This window comes from Meles meles, chromosome 7 (assembly GCF_922984935.1).
Source record: "Meles meles chromosome 7, mMelMel3.1 paternal haplotype, whole genome shotgun sequence".
Classification (NCBI taxonomy): Eukaryota; Metazoa; Chordata; class Mammalia; order Carnivora; family Mustelidae; genus Meles; species Meles meles.
Genome location: NC_060072.1, coordinates 82,011,256 through 82,033,281, shown reverse-complemented (window position 1 = coordinate 82,033,281; position 22,026 = coordinate 82,011,256). Strand labels below are relative to the sequence as shown.

The 22,026-nt window shown below is 40.1% G+C and overlaps 1 protein-coding gene and 1 pseudogene across 4 annotated transcripts in view; both read right to left on the bottom strand.

The window, feature by feature from the left end:
• The window catches only part of TMEM117 (transmembrane protein 117), a 498,717-nt gene that overhangs the window by 300,566 nt on the left and 176,125 nt on the right, over positions 1-22,026 (bottom strand). The window lies entirely within an intron of this gene.
• Positions 14,885-15,016, bottom strand: LOC123947717 (annotated as a pseudogene).

Here is a 22,026-nt window from a genome sequence, read left to right as displayed (position 1 = left end):
AGTGAGATATTTTATCACAGGGAAAAATAAATGAAGTACAGCCAGAGAGAGTAGCAGAGATGAATAAAACAAATAACAGAATTTCAAAGATAAGCAATATTAAGCAATATGGGGGAAGGGTTTATGATACATAAAACTATTTTAAAATTAAGGCATGGAGATGAGAACAGAATTAAAAATAATTGCTATCACTGAAGGGGTCCAAGATGATCTATTAATAGTGTTCTCATTCTTGATTTGGGTGGTCATATATACTATATTGCTGTGCTTTATAACACACATGCATGTTGCCTGCATAATTGTGTAATTGTAAATTGCTATATTTAAATGTCTTTGAAGAGTTGCATGTAAAATCATGTTACATAGTTATTGCTCCATGATTTAATTATTTCCATTTTTTCCCCTTTTTAGAAGTACCCTTTTTTATGTAGCACATTTTCCCTAATTATATTCTATTGATTATGTGTAGTGTGAAAAGCCACTGGAAGAAAAGGTAACATGATATTTACTACTTTGTTTATAAGAAAAATATTGTATAGTATCTGTTCTATGGCCATATCTCTATAGACAGATTTGACTTGGAACAGGATAACCTATCGGAAACACTAACTATAGGACTTACAGAAAATACATCCTTCCGAGGTGTCTGGGTGGCTCAGTTGTTAAGCATCTGCCTTTTCTTTTTTTTTTAAGATTTTATTTATATACTTGACAGAGAGGGAGAGACAGCGAGAGAGAGAGAGACAGAGAGAGAGAGAATACAAGCAGGGGAGTGGGAGAGGGAGAAGCAGACTTCCCATGAGCAGGGAGCCCATTGTGGGGCTGGAGCTCAGGACCCTCGGATCATGACCTGAGCAGAAGGCAGACCTTTAACGACTGAACCTCCCAGGCACCCCCAGTGTCTGCTCAGCAGGAAGCCTGCTTTCTCCCTCTTCCACTCCTTCTGGCTTGTGTTCCCTCTCTGTCAATTAAATAAATAAAATCTTAAAAAAAAAAGAAAATACTTTCTTCATACACAAGGCAGTCATTAAAGTGATCAGTAGTGTCAATTTAACTTTTACATATTCCTAGTGAAACAAAGTTGAATTTGGACTAAGACACCCCTAAAAAACTTTGTTAAATCCTTTTCTCTTACTCAAATTTTCTACCTTACCATAGAACCCATGCTTGTAAACAGCATGATTACAATTATGATTTTATATCAAATGGTATAAATAAAGATTAATATGAAACCAATGTCTAATCTAAGAAAACTATTCTGTTTTACATACGCACAAGTAGTTACGGTCATTTTTGTTCAAATGATCTTGTATCTCAAATACACAGTTCTAAATTTTATAAAAAGAAGTTAAATGATATTTTAATATTCTTTATCTAGAAAATTTTTTCTGCTACCCCTATTTACTCAGTTTCTAACATTAAGACTTCTATGACTGACTCCCTTTCACAGTAATGCTGGCCTTGGCTCTGAAACCTTAGTGTTGTATATGTGACTTATTAAATTATGCTGATGTGATTTTATTAATTGTGAGACACTGTGTTTCTAATTTACACAGCTTCCAGGAAAGAACCTGCTTGATGAGATTAGAGATTTATTTGTTTACTAACTTAGTCAGAAGTTTTGCATTTTGGACTTATTCCAGTCTCAAAAGAAGTCCCAAGGCAGTCATTAAATTTAAAAACAATTATAATCAATAATCACAGAAGTCTTAGACTCAGAACTTAAAGAAGAGTCCAGAAGAAAGCCATTCTACAGCAGAAATCTCAGATTTATATTCCAAAGCCATCTAATTATTGATTCTCTACAAATCAATTTCTTTACGTGTAAATGGATGATTACTGATCACAGAAGCTTCTGCTTCTCAGTGTGAATAATCATAGAGATTTGCATATACTTTTAATACTGCATGGCGCAGAGGAGCCATAAAAAATGAACTGGAAACATGAAATACTAGAACACCACACATCTAATTAGGATTACATTTAGCTGAGTTAAGTCAGACACAAATTTGTGATTCCACAAATGTATTGTTTTCAAATTTATGTCAATGAATTACTTCAGGGACATGACAAATATTACTAAATTAAACAAGTTTTCAAAACTAGTTTCAACTAAATTAGAAGAAAACGTACATGACTAAAATGGCTTATTCTTTTAATACTGATATTTTTCATCTTTCAGTGTCCATTTATTTATCTATTTCTTCAGAAAATATTTATTGGGAACCTTCTGCACGCTGTGCAAATGCCAAGGCAAAACAACACCATACCTGTTATATGTTATATATATGTTATATGTTATATGTTCATAACGTTAGTGCACAAGTAACTATGACATAAAATCTAGTTTAGGGCACCTGGGTGGCTCAGTAGGTTAAGCCTCTGCCTTCGGCTCAGGTCATGATCTCAGGGTCCTGGGATTGAGCCCCGCGTCAGGCTCTCTGCTCGGCAGGGAGCCTGCTTCCTCCTCTCTCTGCCTGCCTCTCTGCCTACCTGTAATCTCTGTCTGACAAATAAAATCTTTTAAAAAAAAAGTTTTAAAAATCTAGTTTAACTATTAAAAACTTCACTTTTTCATTGTGCAATCATAGTTCAAAATCAGAAATAAAGCAATTTGGAACAGAAATTCTCAAACATTTCCTGCAAAGGGCCAGGTAGTAAATACTTGAAGCCTTGCAGGCTGGATGGTCTCTGTTTCAACAACACTACCTTGCCACTGCAGCCTAAAGGCAGCCATATGTAACAGATGATACATAAATGTAGGAGCATGGCTGTGTTCCAGCACTGATTTATGCAGACTGAAATCTACATTTCATATAACCTTCACATGTCACAAAATACTTTTCTTTTGTGTTTTCCCTTTAAAAATGTATTCAAATGTATTTGTCCATTTGCTCAACTTTTCACCTATGATTCTGTAAAGTCTTCTTTGTTTAACTGGTAGCTAGAAGTTTGGGTGTTATTATAAGTAGCATCTTATCTTCTAGTTGGTTATTACTGGTAAAGACTGGTTCTTGATGGGTGGACAGGATTTAGAAAGGCAGAGGTGGGAGAAAAGCTGTCTGGTCAGAGGGACAAACCTTACAGACAATTCACAGCCTGCAAAGATTTAGAAGACTGGAAAAGAGTTTCATTTGTTTGAAGCCAAAGATATCTGGAGAGAGCTGCTGGGAATAAGGATAAAGCAAGTAGGAGAAGGACATAAATGGCTCATTGGGGAGTTTATGTTTCAGAAGCAATAGAGTATGCTGGCTGAAAGCATGGATTATGGAGTCAAACTGCCCATATCCTGACTCTGCCACTTATTAGTCGAGTGACCCTGGATCTCTCTGTTTCAGTTTCCTCGCTGATAGATGGGGAGGGTAACAGTGCCAACTCATTAGAGTATAGTGAAGATGAAATGAGTTAAGACATGTAGCACCTGGTCTGCTTAAGTATTCAATAAACGTTAACCTTAACAAAAAATGTGAAAATCGTTCCTAACTCATGGACCATACCAAATAAACAGGATTTGGCCCATGAGCCATAGTTTCCTGAACCCGGCTTAGAATATATTCTTTTAGAAAAGTATCTTTCTAAAAAAGTACAATTTTTATGCATAATATTAAAAAAAAAGAACTTTCTCATATGGTTTTAAGGGCTCTAAGATGGTGTTTTGGACAGAATCACCAAACCTCAATATACTTAGAGAAAAACTCGCTTATTACATTTAATTTGAATTCCTTTTAAAAAGAACCTTTCTGAGGATGAAGACTTTTGTCCTGTGTTTCCCCTTGCTCTCATAAAAGCTTATCTGGAGTTCATTGGACCTGCCTCATCCAAAATATCTTGCTGTATCTTTAAACACTGGAATTTAAACAAGTAAAAGCAAATATACTGCAAGTTGAGTCCAGAGTGCCTTCCTTTGGTGCCTGCAATTGTGGATTGGCCCCTGAGTTGTCCACGGTCCGTCATCCGCTGAATGGTCCACATGGGGGAACCAGCTGTGTGTCGAAAGTGGTGCTGAACTGGAATAGCCAGCCAAGGAGAGTTGCCTTCCCTAAAATGTTAAAGGGCTATTTCATGTGTGTTGTGTGACATCCATTCTCAGCTAGCTCATCCAGTTTAAATTATTTCATATGGTTTTAGTAACTACTACAAGAAATCAGATAATTCTGTGAGATCTTAAATATGTGTGGATAAATGGCATACGCTCTGCTCCTGCAAAACATTCGTTGAAAAATAAAGTGCCAATAATATGAAATGCCTTTTAAATAAATGGAGCTCCAATGATTGAAATTAAACATTTTGGATCATTACATTCCCTTTTTCTGAGTTTTTATCAACACAGAAGTTACGATTATTTAATTCCTGTAATTTTCCTTTCTGAATTGTCTCCCGGTTTTACATTTCTTTTGAGTCACTTGCTTATACAAAATGTCAAGAAAATAGTGTTTTCTCCCTCAAGTTTCTCTTTGAGTTTGTGTAATATAAGTACAACAACATATTTCAGTATCAGAGAATTTCTAAAACTATGTCTTTGAAAAGAAAAGATTTTCTGTGAATAACAAAATAGAAGGTAGGTACGGGGAACCTGGAACTGGCAGCAAATGGAATAATAAAATTATACTGTTGAAATCATTTGTTTAGTTTAAAGGACTCTGCCAAAATCACGAAGCAGGAACATCCTGCCTCGTTCTCAAGGTCACAACTGTGAGAGAAATTATCTTAATGCTTCTAAGTTGTTCTTAGAAACTAACTCTTCATTTAAAAGGAAAAGCTTAAAAGATAATTTAGCAATTTAGCAGATGGTATTTCAAAATGAAATCTTCCCAGAGTCATTCTTTTCAGATCAACATAAAGATTCAGGGAATTAACCACGCTCAGGGCTGAGGTCTGCCATTCTATCTGTTTGGTCACATAAAGACCAGAAAATGTAGAGTTCAAGCCATTGTTTATGTTTCCTAAGAAATAAATGTAGCTCAGATTGTTCAAAAGTAAGCAAAAAAACCCACAGGTCTTTGTGGTGAATATTCTCACACAGACTATAAACTAAGACGGCTCAAACATTAAAGGAACACAGAGCTCTCTAAATTCTGCTCAACTTCAGAGCAGAGTTCTTGACCTGTTTGCAGCAAGTTGCACCTGTGGAAATATCAGCCTTGGCGTAGGATCCAGGAAAGAAATACAGGGTAGAAAAGCAATATAAATGTGACTCATTTGAGCAACTGTTCTAATGAACACTTTCCACTGCCTTCAGCAGGTTAAGAATATTAAAGCTTCGTTCCTGCTGAGCAGGCCTGGATATTTTCTATTTGTTAACTCCCCAGGAACTTGTTGTAATGTCTCCTGGTGAGGACAAGACAGTACTACATTCTGTAGTTGCCAGCTGGTAGGAGCAAAAACACCTGGGCAAAGTACTTGTTAAATGGCATAATTCTTCTCTGTGGCGGGCATGACAGACTATGAAATCTGCTTCTTAGTTTCTATTTTCTTTTCTTTTCTTTTAATACATTGCCAAAACTGTCAAATCAATGGTTTAAGTCCTATCCTTACGTCCACGGCTCCCCAAAATGAATGGTGGGTTTGATTTTGTTTTCATTGTCTTTGTCTCTCCCATTGGGCTATCTTGCAACTTGCTACAGTAAACCTTCCATCAGTTCTTTATTCTTCCCTGCTCTCAAAGGGCTTTATGACACCAAACTTCAATCACTGAAGGGACAACTACTTCCATCCACGAATAATGAGAAATTAATATGTTTCTGTGGACACCGAGTACTCAAATATGTAAGAGCTCTGGGTAATTGAAGATATGTGCTGATTTGCTATCCATATTCAAATCTACAGTATAAATGTAGGATCATGAACAGGATACTTCAGTTGCATACTAACAAGCCTTCAACTTCATGAGTTGAGAGGTGTGAGCAAGGAATAAAAAACTGTCAACATTGCAGTAAGAATCCGTTATTACTTTTTATAAAGAAGGGATGAATTAGTAACATTTTCATTAAGTACTGTTTTTTCCTTCCCTTTGGTGTGATGATTTGCTTGAATGTTATGTTGCTTTATATATTATTGAAATCCATTTCTTCTCCTAATTAATAAGAGTAAAAGCCAATATGTTGAAGTAACCTATAGGTGACAAACTACACTAACTCATTATGTGAGACAGGTCTTACTTAATTTTATCAACAACCCACCTTTCTCTGTTATCATTCCCCTTAAAAATTCCATTCCAACTCTCTCAGAGAGGGCAGGAAATTTCTCACATGAGTTGTTAATACGGTACCTGAGGAACCACCTGGCATTCATCATTGGCCTTGTTTTCCGCCCACAATGATGTGAGTTCATTTTTGTGGTGGTAGCGGCAGTGGTTTGATCTGCTGCTTGATTCTCTGGGTCCCTCACAACTTAAAAAGGAAACTGACCACCACTCTTGGCACTGCCACCCGCACTTGATCAATGTGAGTCTTGCAGGCTATGGTGTTAATGTCAGCAACAACACTGTGATAGCGAATCTCAGGTTTGCTGAAGTAGAGGAACCCTCTCCCCTATCTTCCTCCCCTAACCCCCTCCCCTACGGCATGACCATGGTTCCATACAAGGCTGCCTTATCCTTCTAATGTCTCCTAGATATTCTCATTAAAAAGAGCACTTTGATTTTCCCTCTTTCCACCCCATGGCACAGTCTACAGGTAGCTAAGCCAACAACAATGTGAGAGGTGGGCACCATGAAACAGCCAAGTTCAACCTTCCTTTCTAACGAATGAGCCAGTCTAGATTAAGTTCACTGCCTAACTCTACCTTCCCATTGGCATATCCTTTCCTAGGAGAATCCTGTGTGCCCAGAGATGAAGAAAATATTACTATCCCAGTTTGCCAAATGAAGAAGGCTTAGAACAAGTCCTGCTACGTAATCTGCTAGATCTAGTATGAAATGAAAATGTGGGGTTCCTTGTTCAAAAAATATTACAAATGTCAAGATAGGTACTGCAAGAGCATTAAACCAAGGGCAGTGTCCTGGTGTAACTAGACAGGTCACATGTCCAGGAAGCCAGACCTGCACAGAAAAGTGAAGTAGCTGAGGCCATACAGCTACTGCACGCCTGAATCATATTTGAAAACAGAGGTCTGACTCCAGCCAGCACTATGCTCCGACATTCAAGGTCACCAGCTCCTCTATTCCCCAAGCAATATCCCCATTGTCCTTTACACGTACCTGGTCTTGGCCAAACCTAAGGGGAGAGCATAGCTCAGGTTCAAGATGGCAATCACAAAGTAACGCAGGTCTAACCTCTTACAGATAGGCTACCACGAACCAGCTTAAGAAGTCAGCATTTAACATCATAGAAAAGCACAAGGCAAGAGTAGGTTGAAAACACTCAGTTTCTGAGAAAATTGAATGAACCTTCAGAGTGAAGAGAGACTAGGAAAAATAATGCATTAGTGTACATGAATAACAGATCTGATCCCTTCCCAATTTTTTTTTTCCTAAATTACCTCAAAGTAAGGAATGTTCCCATATTCTTAAGGATTCCAGGAACAGAGAGTCGGATCTTAGAAAGATCTAATCTTGCCTCTTCCTCTGAAATTCTCTTGCTGTTTCTGAGAAACTATGAATTTTTCTAAGAATAACAACTTTTACTTAAACCAGGTATGAAATATCTTTCTGCACTGGACAAGAACTGTCAATATATGTTCTAATGAAGCCCAGGTAAGACATCTGGAATTAAAGCCTCATTTATATCTATTACTCACCAGCAATGAAATTGATGAATTTACATATCTCTCTGAGGTTTATATCTGATTGAGAGATTATGTCTACTAAATAAACATTCAATAAATATTAATTTTCATTTCTTCCTCTTTCTTAAATTATTTTTTTATTTTTTATAAACATATAATGTATTTTTATCCCCAGGGGTACAGGTCTGTGAATCGCCAGGTTTACACACTTCACAGCACTCACCATAGCAAATACCCTCCCCAATGTCTATAACCCCACTCCCCCTCTCCCAACCCCCCTTCCCCCAGCAACCCTCAGTTTGTTTTGTGAGATTAAGAGTCACTTTATGGTTTGTCTCCCTCCCAATCCCATCTTGTTTCATTTATTCTTCTCCTACCCATCTAGCCCCCCATGTTGCATCTAAACGTCCTCATATAAGGGAGATCATAGGATAGTTGTCTTTCTCCAATTGACTTATTTCACTAAGCATGATACCCTCTAGTTCCATCCACGTCGTCGCAAATGGCAAGATTTCATTGCTTTTGATGGCTGCATAGTATTCCATTGTGTATATATATCACTTCTTCTTTATCCATTTATCTGTTGATGGACATCTAGGTTTTTTCCATAGTTTGGCTATTGTAGACATTGCTGCTACAAACATTCGGGTGCACATGTCCCTTCAGAACACTACGTTTGTATCTTTAGGGTAAGTACCCAGTAGTTCAATTGCTGGGTCATAGGGTAGTTCTATTTTCAACCTTTTGAGGAACCTCCATGCTGTTTTCCAGAGTGGGTGCACCAGCTTGTATTCCCATCAACCATGTAGGAGGGTTGCCCTTTCTCCACATCCTCGCCAGCATCTGTCATTTCCTAACTTGTTAATTTTAGCCATTCTGACTGGTGTGAGATGATATCTCATTGTGGTTTTGATTTGTATTTCTCTGATGCCGAGTGACATGGAGCACTTTTTCATGTGTCTGTTGGCCATCTGGATGTCTTCTTTGCAGAAAGGTCTGTTCATGTCTTCTGCCCATTTCTTGATTGGATTTTTTGTTCTTTGGGTGTTGAGTTTGCCAAGTTCCTTATAGATTTTGCACACTATGGATTTTTTGTTCTTTGGGTGTTGAGTTTGCCAAGTTCCTTATAGATTTTGCACACTAGCCCTTTATCTGATATGTCGTTTGCAAATATCTTCTCCCATTCTGTCAGTTGTCTTTTGGTTTTGTTAACTGTTTCCTTTGCTGTGCAAAAGCTTTTGATCTTGAAGAAATCCCAATAGTTCATTTTTGCCCTTGCTTCCCTTGCCTTTGCCGTTGTTCCTAGGAAGATGTTGCTATGGCTGAGGTCAAAGAGGTTGTTGCCTGTGTTCTCCTCAAGGATTTTGATGGATTCCTTTCTCACACTGACGTCCTTCATCCATTTCGAGTCTATTTTCGTGTGTGGTGTAAGGAAGTGGTAGAATTTCATTTTTTTGCATGTGGCTGTCCAATTTTCCCAGCACCATTTACTGAAGAGGCTGTCTTTTTTCCATTGGACATTCTTTCCTTCTTTGTCGAAGATGAGTTGATCATAGAGTTGAGGGTCTATTTCTGGGCTCTCTATTCTGTTCCATTGATCTATGTGTCTGTTTTTGTGCCAGTACCATGCTGTCTTGATGATGACAGCTTTGTAATAGAGCTTGAAGTCCGGAATTGTGATGCCACCAACTTTGGCTTTCTTTTTCAATATTCCTTTGGCTATTCGAGGTCTTTTCTGGTTCCATATAAATTTTAGGATTATTTGTTCCATTTCTTTGAAAAAAATGGATGGTATTTTCATATTTGATAGGGATTGCATTAATTATGCATTGTGTAGATTGCTTTAGGTAGCATAGACATTTTCACAATATTTATTCTTCCAATCCAGGAGCATGGAACATTTTTCCATTTCTTTGTGTCTTCCTCAATTTCTTTCATGAGTATTTTATAGTTTTCTGCGTATAGATTCTTAGCTTCTTTGGTTAGGTGTATTCCTAGGTATCTTATAGTTTTGGGTGCAATTGTAAATGGGATTGACTCCTTAATTTCTCTTTCTTCTGTCTTGTTGTTGGTGTACAGAAATACAACTGATTTCTGGGCATTGATTTTATATCCTGACACTTTACTGAATTCCTGTACAAGTTCTAGCAGTTTTGGAGTGGAGTCTTTTGGGTTTTCCACATATAGTATCATATCATCTGCGAAGAGTGATAGTTTGACTTCTTCTTTACCAATTTGGATGCCTTTAATTTCTTTTTGTTGTCTGATTGCTGAGGCTAGGACTTCTAGTACTATGTTGAATAGCAGTGGTGATAATGGACATCCCTGCCGTGTTCCTGACCTTAGCGGAAAAGCTTTCAGTTTTTCTCCATTGAGAATGATATTTGCGGTGGGTTTTTCATAGATGGCTTTGATAATATTGAGGTATGTGCCCTCTATCCCCACACTTTGAAGAGTTTTGATCACGAAGGGATGCTGTACTTTGTCAAATGCTTTTTCAGCATCTAATGAGAGTATCATATGGTTCTTGTTCTTTCTTTTATTAATGTGTTGTATCACATTGATTGATTTGTGAATGGTGAACCAACCTTGCAACCCTGGAATAAATCTCACTTGGTAGGGGTGAATAATCCTTTTATTTATTTATTTTATTTTATTTTATTTTTTGAGATTTCACCTAGTTATTTGACAGAGAGAGATCACAAGTAGACAGAGAAGCGGGCAGAGATAGAGGAAAGCAGGCTGAGCAGAGAGCCCGACACGCGACTTGATCCCAGGACCCCGAGACCATGACCTGAGCCGAAGGCAGCGGCTTAACCCACTGAGCCACCCAGGCACCCCTGAATAATCCTTTTAATGTACTGTTGAATCCTATTGGCTAGTATTTTGGTGAGAATTTTCGCATCTGTGTTCATCAAGGATATTGGTCTGTAGTTCTCTTTTTTGATGGGATCCTTGTCTGGTTTTGGGATCAAGGTGATACTGGCCTCATAAAATGAGTTTGGAAGTTTTCCTTCCATTTCTATTTTTTGGAACAGTTTCAGGAGAATAGGAATTAGTTCTTCTTTAAATGTTTGGTAGAATTCCCCTGGGAAGCCGTCTGGCCCTGGGCCTTTGTTTGTTTGGAGATTTTTGATGACTGCTTCAATGTCCTTACTGTTTATGGGTCTGTTCAGGTTTTCTATTTCTTCCTGGTTCAGTTGTGGTAGTTATATGTCTCTAGGAATGCATCCATTTCTTCCAGATTGTCAAATTTGTTGGCGTAGAATTGCTCATAGTATGTTCTTATAATTGTCTGTATTTCTTTGGTGTTAGTTGTGATCTCTCCTCTTTCATTCATGATTTTATTTGTTTGGGTTCTTTCTCTTTTCTTTTTGATGAGTCTGGCCAGGGGTTTATCAATCTTATTAATTCTTTCAAAGAACAAGCTCCTAGTTTTGTTGATTTGTTCTATTGTTTTTTTGGTTTCTATTTCATTGATTTCTGCTCTGATCTTTATGATTTCTCTTCTCCTGCTGGGTTTAGGGTTTCTTTCTTGTTCTTTCTCCAGCTCCTTTACGTGTAGGGTTAGGTTGTGTACTTGAGACCTTTCTTGTTTCTTGAGAAAGGCTTGTACCACTATATATTTTCCTCTCAGGACTGCCTTTGCTGTTTCCTACAGATTTTGAACCGTTGTGTTTTCATTATCATTTGTTTCTATGAATTTTTTCAATTCTACTTTAATTTCCTGGTTGACCCATTCATTCTTTAGAAGGATGCTGTTTAGTCTCCATGTATTTGGAGTCTTTCCAAATTTCCTCTTGTGCTTGAGTTCTAGCTTCAGAGCATTGTGGTCTGAAAATATGCAGGGAATGATCCCAATCTTTTGATACCAGTTGAGACCTGATTTAGGACCCAGGATGTGATCTATTCTGGAGAATGTTCCATGTGCACTACAGAAGAATGAAATGTTCTGAATATATCTGTGATGTCCATCTGGTCCAGTGTGTCATGTAAGGCCTTTATTTCCTTGTTGATCTTTTGCTTGGATGATCTGTCCATTTCAGTGAGGGGAGTGTTAAAGTCCCCTACTATTATTGTATTATTATTGATGTGTTTCTTTGATTTTGTTATTAATTGGTTTATACAGTTGGCTGCTCCCACGTTAGGGGCATAGATATTTAAAATGGTTAGATCTTCTTGTTGGACAGACCCTTTGAGTATGATATAGTGTCCTTCCTCATCTCTTATTATAGTCTTTGGCTTAAAATCTAATTGATCTGATATAAGGATTGCCACCCCAGCTTTCTTCTGATGCCCATTAGCATGGTACATTGTTTTCCACCCCCTCACTTTAAATCTGGAGGTGTCTTCACGTCTAAAATGAGTTTCTTATAGGAAACATATAGTATATGTGCTGCCGAAGCGAGCACTCTTGTAGGAAACATATAGATGGGTTTTGTTTTTTTATCCATTCTGATACCCTGTGTCTTTTGATTGGGGCATTTAGCCCATTAACATTCGGTAACTATTGAGAGATATGAATTTGGTGCCATTGTATTGCCTGTAAGGTGACTGTTACTGTATATTGTCTCTGTTCCTTTCTGATCTACTACTTTTAGGCTCTCTCTTTGCTTAGAGGACACCTTTCAGCATTTCCCGTAGAGCTGGTTTGGTGTTTGCAAATTCTTTTAATTTTTTTTTTGTCCTGGAAGCTTTTTATCTGTCCTTCTGTTTTCAGTGACAGCCTAGCTGGATATAGTATTCTTGGCTTCATGTTTTTCTCGTTTAGTGCTCTGAATATATCATGCCAGCTCTTTCTGGCCTGCCAGGTCTCTGTGGATAAGCCTGCTGCCAATCTAATATTTTTACCATTGTATGTTACAGATTTCTTTTCCCAGGCTGCTTTCAGGATTTTTTCTTTCAGGATTTTTGTCACTAAGACTTGTAAATTTTACTATTAGGTGACGGGGTGTGGACCTATTCTTGTTGATTTTGAGGGGGGGGTTCTCTGCACCTCCTGGATTTTGATGCTTGTTCCCTTTGCCATATTAGGGAAACTCTCTCCAATAATTCTCTCCAATATGCCTTCTGCTCCCCTCTCTCTTTCTTCTTCTTCTGGAATCCCAATTAGTCTAACGTTGTTTCATCTTATGGCGTCACTTATCTCTCGAATTCTCCCCCTCATGGTCCAGTAGCTGTTTGTCCCTCTCTTGCTCAGCTTCTTTATTCTCTGTCATTTGGTCTTCTATAACACTAACTCTTTCTTCTGCCTCATTTATCCTAGCAGTGAGAGCCTCCATGTGTGATGGCACCTCATTAATAGCTTTGATTTCAACTTGGTTAGATTTTAGTTCTTTTATTTCTCCAGAAAGGGCTTTTATATCTCCAGAGAGTGTTTCTCTAATATCTTCCATGCCTTTTTCGAGCCCAGCTAGAACCCTGAGAATCGTCATTCTGAACTCTAGATCTGACATATTACCAATGTCTGTATTGATTAGGTCCCTAGCCTTCGGTACTGCCTCTTGTTCTTTTTGTTGTGGTGAATTTTTCTGCCTTGTCATTTTGTCCAGATAAGAGTATATGAAGGAGCAAGTAAAATACTAAAAGGGTGGCAAAGATTCCAGGAAAATGTGCTTTAACCAAATCAGAAGAGACCCTAAATCATGGGGGGGGGGGGGAGAAAGAGGATAAAAAGAGGTTCAGAAAAAAAAGAAAAAATTTAAAAAAAGAAAACAAATACAGAAAAAATATAAAAAAGAAAATATATATATATATTAGATAAACTAGTTAAAAACGTTAAGAAAAGGGTAAAAGTTAAAAAAAATTAGCAGAAGAAAAAAAATTGAAGAAAAAATTAAATTAACTGCAAGACTAAAGAATCATGAGGAGAAAGCCATGAGTTCCAAGCTTTGCTTTCTCCTCCTCTGGAATTCCGCTGCTGTCCTTGGTATTGACCCTGCTCTCTTTGGTAGGTGAACTTCGTCCTGGCTGGATTTTTTGTTGATCTTCTGGGGGAGGGCCCTGTTGTGGTGACTCTCAAGTGTCTTTGCCCGAGGCGGAATTTCACCGCCCTTACCAGGGGCCAGGCTAAGAAATCCGCTCAGGTTCGCTTTTGGGAGCTTCTGTTCCCTGAACGCTTTCCGTAGAGTTCTGGAGGATGGGAATGAAAATGGCGGCCTCCCAGTTCCGGCCCGGAGGATCCGAGAGCCTGGGACCCCACTCCTCAGTGTGCCCCCAGAGGACAGCGCCCAATCACTCCCTTATCCCCAGCTTCTGGCCGTGCTCCAAGCTCACCCAGCCTGCGACCAGTTCAAGGTAACCCCGAGCTGAGAGCTCATTCCTCGGCTCTCTGTAGCCAGCTTCCCCGTTCTAATACATGCGAGCTCTGCGACACTCCGACACCCCCGATCCTTCTGTGACCCTGTGGGACCTGGGGCCACGCTGACCCCACGTGGGCTTCACCCCGGTTTAGCCTCTGGAGCAATGTCCCTCAGTGGAACAGACTTTTAAAAGTCCTGATTTTGTGCTCTGTTCCTCTGCCGCTTGCCGGGAGCCGGCCCCTCCCCCCTTCACTTCTCCGCCAGTCCTACCTTTCAGAAAGTGGTTGATTTTCTGTTTCTAGAATTGCTGTTCTTCTTCTCTTCGATCTCCCATTGGATTTGTAGGTGTTTGAAATGTTTACATAAGCTATCTAGCTGATCTCCTGCTACCTGATGTAGTCTCAGCCTGCTACTTCTCCACCATCTTGACTCCTCCCCCTCATTTCTTCCTCTTAAACACTTTTTTGTAGTGTTTGCATGATCGAGACTTTATAAGCTTTGAATTTATTTTCAGTATTAACTAAGAAATAACTAGTGATAGGTATTTGATAAATAAAAACTATAATCAGACCGCCCCATTTTGTCCCTATTTACCCAGAACAACCCAGGTAAACATCTGTTGTTTCAGTTTATTAATAAAGAATCCAAGGGTACCTGGGTGGCTCAATTGGTTAAGCGACTGTCTTTGGCTTAGGTCATGATCCTGGAGTCCCAGGATCAAGTCCCGCATCAAACTCCCTCAAACTCCCTGCTCAGCAGGGAGTCTGCTTCTCTCTCTAACCCTACCCCTTCTTATGCTCTCTTTCTCTCTATCTCAAATAAATAAAAATCTAAAAAAAAAAAATCCCTTTTTATTCTCAAAAGTGCCCCATTCTGAATGACAGATTTTATCATCACCATGACAATAATACAACTGGCAAAACTTCAATTAGCAATAATTGTGCCTCGGATAAACCTCATTGGCTACAATACTGCCACTGCGCAAAGCTTGCAACTAGCAAAACTTCAAAAGTTACTAGTCCTCCCACTCAGAGAAGTCGTTTTTTTTTACAAAAATTGCTTTTGTTTGTGACTTTGCAAAACCAGTTAGAAAACAGGAAAATGACGTTCATTCACATATAACTCATTCATTTGTGTATAATCAGCACTTACTTTCTGTAACCCCTCTGTTAGACATGTAAAGACAATAAAAATTAAAAACACAAAATCAAGGGCGCCTCGGTTGCCCAGTCAGTTAAGCAGTTGCCTTCGGCTTATGTCCTGATCCTAGGGTCCTGGGATGGAGTCTTGCATTGGACCACCTGCTCAGCGGGGAGCCTGTTTCTCACTCTGCCTGCTGCTCCCTCTGCTTGTGCTCTCTCTTTCTTTCCCTGATAAGTGAGTGAATAGTATCTTTTTAAAAATAAGATTAAAAATAAAAAACACAAACTCCCAGTTTCATTACTTTGAGTGTGTGTCTGTATCTCTATATCTTTTTTTATTTTTTTTTTTGCCTTTCTGAAATGGCTCAAGGACTAGAAACATTACGAACAATGTTCCTAGATTAAATAATCACATATCCTTTAACGTTTCCCTTACAGAAATAATTGTCCTTTTTCTTCTGCCACCTACATTTTCAATATTTCTTTATTTGCGTAGCTCAAAATAGAGCACGGAACCCTGCAGATCAGTTTGCAAATACAGTCAGAGGATGACCTCATCTCGTGTCTATACCTTATCTTCAGCCCTGGCTCTTCTGAGGGGTACCTTCCTGACACCTCTCCTGGCTTAGCTATCCAAGGCACTTTTGCTGTTCTGACTCACCTGGGGCTCACCATGCTCCCCATTCCAGTGTGCTTTTAAATAGGTATGTATCTGTGTCCCCCACTGTACTACAGGCCCCTTCAGGCCAACTGAGAAGCCTCGATAATAATATTGGGGGGCCTGGGGGCCCAGTCGGTTAAGCATCTGCCTTAGGCTCAGGTCAGGATCCCAGAGTCCTGGGATCAAGCCCTGCATTGGGCTCCCTGCTTGGAAGGGAGTCTGCTTCCCCCTTTGCCTTTCCCCTTGGCTTGTCCTCTCTCTTGCTCTCAAATAAATAAAATCTTAAGAAAAAAAAAAACCTCAATAATAATATTAATTAAAATGTATTAAATATGAAATGTGTGCCAAATGCTTGAAATTCTTTAGTTATTCAAGCTTTATTTTTTTTAAAGATTTTATTTATTTATTTGGCAGAGAGAGATCACACAAGTTGGCAGAGAGGCAGGCAGAGAGAGAGAGAGAGGGAAGCAGGCTCCCCGCTGAGCAGAGAGCCCAATGCGGTACTCGATCCCAGGACCCTGAGATCATGACCTGAGCTGAAGGCAGCGGCTTAACCCACTGAGCCACCCAGGCGCCCAATTATTCAAGCTTTAAAAAGATCCTTTAAATTATACTTTACAGATTTTTCTAAAAATGAGGCTCAGAGGAGGAAAGTAGCTTGCCTGAATTGATTTACCTAGCTGAAAGGAAACAGAAGCAAGATGTGGCCCTCGGTCAGTCTGACTGAAGTCCGTGCTCCCACTCTGTTACTTTCTTTACTGAGCCTGAAAATTATCGTTTTCCAGGCACTAGGCATAGTAGATGGTCAAAAAGATTTATTTATTCCTATGTTTGAGTAAGCTTATAACATAGAACATTTTAAAGGTTTTCAACAGAAAGGTGCCGGTAGCTCAGGGTTTAAGCAACTGCTTTTGGCTCAGGTCGTGAACCCTGGGTGCTGGGAGTGGTAGGATCGAGTCTGGCATCAAGCTCCCTCCTCAGCAGGAGGACTGCTGCTCCCTCTCCCACTGTTTCATTCCCTCTCCCACTATCTCTGTCAAATAAATAAATAAAATCTTTTGAAAAAAGTTTTTTTAAAGGTTTTCAACAGAAAACCAAAGCAATGTGATTTTCTAAATCAATTCTTTTAATCACAAATTATTTATCAGCTCAGCACCTGGCCTGCATCTTCCAAACAATAGCCATTCAAACATTTGTTGAACAAAGGAACAAACTTACATTCAGGACTCTAGCCTTGGGTCCTTTGTTTTGCTCTCTTCATTGGCAGGTTGAGCTCCCTATTTAAAACAAAACTCCTGCTCAGCCTGAGCCCAACTGCATGATAACCAGGAGACCCGAACATTTTGCCTCACTGTGGATTTGGTGGTTTTGGCCAGAGAGGCAAGACCCGATTACAAAAGTAGTACAAGAACTTAATTCTTGTCAGAAAGAGACAAGAGGCAAGGCATCCTCTCTACTAAGAATTCAGCGAGCAAGCAAGCAATGGGGATGGGAAGTCTGTAGTGACAAGAGCAATATTTTTAGCCTCCTCGGAGAATCTCTTCTAGTGTGTCTGGCTATGTGAGGTAAATAAAAAATTACAGAATCAAAGTAAGGGAGAAAAGTAAATAAAGCATGCTGTACATCTCCCACTTTGTATTTTTTTTTTAATTTTTGTATTCTTCCCTAGAAAGGGGGCTGCTCGTATTCTATGTCATCTCTAAGTTCTAAATACCAAAAATTGAAATAAATGGCAAAAGTCTCCATCAGAGAAAATCTGTTCATCTTCATTCATGAATGGTGCATCAATCCGTTTTCTACCAACCCCTGCATGTGAAGCCAGAAGCTTCCTGAACGCCTGGTGCGGTACTGACTCTTGAATTTCAATTTTGAGCAATATTTCCCGAAATGTCACTTGCAGAAAACCTGCATCAAAGTCATCTAGATACTTACTAAAATGCAGATTCCCAGAATCTGCCTCAACCCTATGTATTCAGAACCTCTGGGCTGGAGGCCAGGAACCTAAATTTTTGTTTTTAAGATTATTTATTTATTTATTTATTTGACAGAGAGAACACAAGGAGGCAGAGAGGCAGGCAAAGAGAGGAGGAGGGGGAAGCAGGCCCCCCGCTGAGCACAGAGCCCAATGCGGGGCTCAAAACCAGGACCCTGAGATCATGAACTGAGCTGAAGGCAGAGGCTCAACCCACTGAGCCACCCAGGCACTCCCAGGAACCTAAATTTTAAAAGAAAATCCTTAAATGATTTTTTTAAGCACACAGAAATTTGAGAACCAACCATTCTGACCTTGCCCTAGGCCAGAACAGATCCCATATATATGACACATCTGGTACATTTTTTAATTCAGTCCCTGAGACTACCTAGCATTTCATCACCTTTCCTGACTTCTCCCTCATTGTACTAGAGCATGCAGGACACCACAGAAAGCTGTCAGTACCTGGGTAACTAGAATATGCTTGGATCAAAATCCTGGATTTTGCTGCTTAGTGGTTATAACTTTAAGTAATTTAATTATCTCTAAATTTCCCTTTCTGTATCTGATATGCAGGACTAGTAATAAAACAGTAATAACATCTCATACACATTGTTGAGAGGATTAGATATAGTTTATGTTAAAATTCCCATTCCTCATCATTTTTTACATTCTTATTCCTTTTTTGCCTCAACTTAGGGCCTCGCCGTGTTCTTTCACAGCCCAGTTGGAGCCTTGGGTCATTAATTATTTGGATTCCAAGATCTCTGGGATAAAACAACTGTCTTGTGAAAGGGAATGGTGAATGTGCACCTGGACATAAGATGGATTTGAAAAGCAACACAAGCGTCTCCCAGCTGCATCCACTCGGAGAGAGGAGGGGGAAAATGCCTGTCTGGCATAGAGCACAGCTGTTCTGCTTCTCAGAGCTATTTGGAAACCCAGCTTTAAGCAAATCGTAGGTAGAGAACCACAGGTTTAGACCAAAGCAAAGGGCAACTCTGATCTTTATAAAATAATTATATATCCGCAAAACTAAGGAAAATATACTTTCTTGACACATTTTAAATGTTTCTGCAAGCAACATTCTATCCATGGATTTTCAGCAACTCTCCCCACTAGATCCAAGACCAGTAGGATGACTCTGCCTCTTTCCCTCCCCAGAAGAAAAATGCTTTACTCTGGCTTCCTGCATTGCCTCCAGAAGCTCAGAACTCAAGAGAACCAGAAAAATAAAAGGAACAATGTAATCACAGTCTCCAAGCCCTTGAGAAAGCAGAGGCCTTCCAGTAGCCTCTCAATTGCTAAAGGAGGCCGATGCAAATCGTAATAATGTATCTGCTGGGGAGAGAATCCAGACTTTTCATATGAGTCTCAAGTCAGGTGCCAGGAAATAATGAATGAAGGTGGCAGCGGCTGGAGTCTCTGCCCTGTGATGAAAGTACATGTGAGGAGTTTACTTCTCTGGGCTTCTTATCTCAAAAATGGAGCTATCCTTTCCTTGCTGTCTTCCAAAGGATCATTAGAGGACCTAAATGAGAAAATGTACCTGAAAGCCTAGTAAATTGAAAAAGCTGCACAGATGTAGGGAATCATAACTCCCAGCCATTTAGGTTGACTGAGCCAACACCCACCCCCAACTCCTCTTCCTGCCCCTTAAGTGAGAGCTGAGAAAGCAAACATTTTAACTCCTTTTTTCTTACAAGCACAAATGGCCTGTTACGTGGAGGTAAATCTTTCCAAGTAGATATGGTGAAGTGTTGCCTTTCTGTCTTTCTTTCTGCCTTGAACAAAGATGTGATCCCTGGAGCTACAGCAGCCAGCCACCCTATAACGAAGAGGTAAAAAACACAAGGGATAAAAGCCAACAAGGGAAGGATGGTGGGAAAGAAAGAAAGTGCTTAGGTCTGTGATGGTATCATGGTAACACTGACCCCAGAAACGACCTCTATCATACACAGACATAAGAAAAAACAATTCCAATTCCTGCAAACTACTGTTAGTCAGTGATTCTGTTGCTTGCCGCCCCTGTATTCCTAACTGAAATAATGACAGAAGCCAGAATAATCCTTTTTACAACTTAAGTTCGATCATGTCACTCCTTCACTTCAAAACATTCCCGATGACACTGACCTTACTCAGGGTAAGGGCTGTCTGTCTTCCCTGGACCAAAAAAGCCCAATACAATCTGCCTCTTGTGAACTCCCTGACCTCATCTCCTGCCATCTTTCCCTGACCTGGCCCAGGCTTTGGTCTTGACCCAACACATCCGACACATTCCTGTCTCAAGCTTTTTTCCTCAGCTTAGAAGTTTCCTCCCTCTAGATACCTGCCAGGCTCACTCCCTTTCTTCTGCCAGGTTTTGTTTGTTTGTTTTTTAAGATTTATTTATTTGACAGATAGAGATTACAAGTAGGCAGAGAGGCAGGCAGAGAGAGAGAGGAGGAAGCATGCTCCCCGCTAAGCAGAGAGCCTGATGCGGGGCTCGATCCCAGGACCCTGGGATCATGACCTGAGCTGAAGGCAGAGGCTTTAACCCGCTGAGCCACCCAGGCGCCCCTCTTCCAGGTTTTTGCTGAAATGTTACCTTTTGGTGAGATCTTTCTTCTAACCCATATCGAACTACAAAAATTCCCCCACCCCCAACACTCCTTTACTTACCTGTAACTTTTAAAATTAGTATGAGATCCCTCGGGGCACGTAGGAGGCTCAGTTGGTTAAGTGTGCTGGTAAGGGAAAAACATACTTTAAGATGGCCAACCAAACCAGCAAGGGAATTCCTGTCCCTGTCTCAAAGCCCTTCCGGGTTCTTCTTCCCTACCCTGTTTCCCTGTGCACAGGTGTGGGCCAGAAGTACCAAGTATGCGGAAGTAGAAGGGTATACATTACCATCCCTGCTTGTGCTTGGGGCTCAGACCTTGGGAGACCTCTCTCCACTGAGCATGCTGGTGTTAAATAAACCTCTCAACCTCCAATGTCTCCGAGTGCCGCTTGGTTCTTCCGTCAGGATCCAGTCCAGGTTCCATAACAGGGAACCAGGGAACCAGACCGGGAAACCCAACCGCACTGGCCCATTGTTGCCACCGGTCTGGGGCAAGAGCAGGGTGGTGACGGAACTAGGGATCATAACGGAAAAGGCACGCCCTCATTTTTGGCAGTCTCCTGCCCAGTCGCCTCAGACCAGCCCAGCTCCGCTGTTCCTGCCAGACTCAAAGGAGATTTGGCAGTTGAGGACCTGGTCCTGAGGTCAATTCCAGTAAGGCCTGGGATCCAGGCTACAGCCAGGCCCACTGGTCAGGGTGGAAGAGGAAACTGATCACTGCCCAGAGACCTCTTCAGAGGTCTCACAGGTAGGGCCTCGGTGGGGGCGGGGAGAGATCATGCTTAACCGATTCATAAATTTGCCATCTAAAGAATTCTGGTCTAACAGCTCACGATTGGTTACTACTTAGTCCTCATTGGAGACTGTTTCTAAGAGTGCAGAATTCTGCTAACTGTCACTAAGACTGATGAAAATAAGGGAAACAACTCTGTATGTGGAAAAGTAGGAGACATTTAAGAAAGATAAAAGAAATGGCTTGGGACAAAATCTGAATGCAAAGGAAAGTTGTAGAAGGTTTATGGAGGGAAAACTTTGAAATGGAATTTAGATGTGCTTAGGACAGACCAAAATTGAAATGAATGGATTTTAAAGTACATTGGTATAAGACTGAAAGTGTGCTTTCTCTCTGTTCAAAAAGACAAAGTGTTCTCCAACTATTGGTCTGCCCTTGATAAGAAAATGCAAATAGTTGTTTCCTCTCTGCCTGCCCAGTTTCTGTGTTTTGCCTTTATCAGGCATGGGCTTTAAAACTTTCTAAAACTCTCTTTAACAAACTTCCCAAGATTTAAATTGCAAGTGACTGTCTTCTTAACTTATTAGGTCTTTTATCTGGTATGCTAAGTCACTCCGGAAGTACTGTTAAGCAAGTGACAACCCCTGGGTTTCATTTGGGTGTGTGCTTTAATTATGTGCAGTTCCTGAAGTTTTAATATACTAATACAAGATCATCACTCAATGTTCTGACTATGGAAGTGTTGTGAGTCGAAGAATAACTAAGCTTCCTTATCAATCCTATCGTGGTGAACTCATACTGGATCAGTGGGAGTGTCTTCTGAGTTTTTGTCATTTACAATTCTTCTTATTGTCTTACAAGATGAGTTTCATCTTCAAGGAAGTTCATG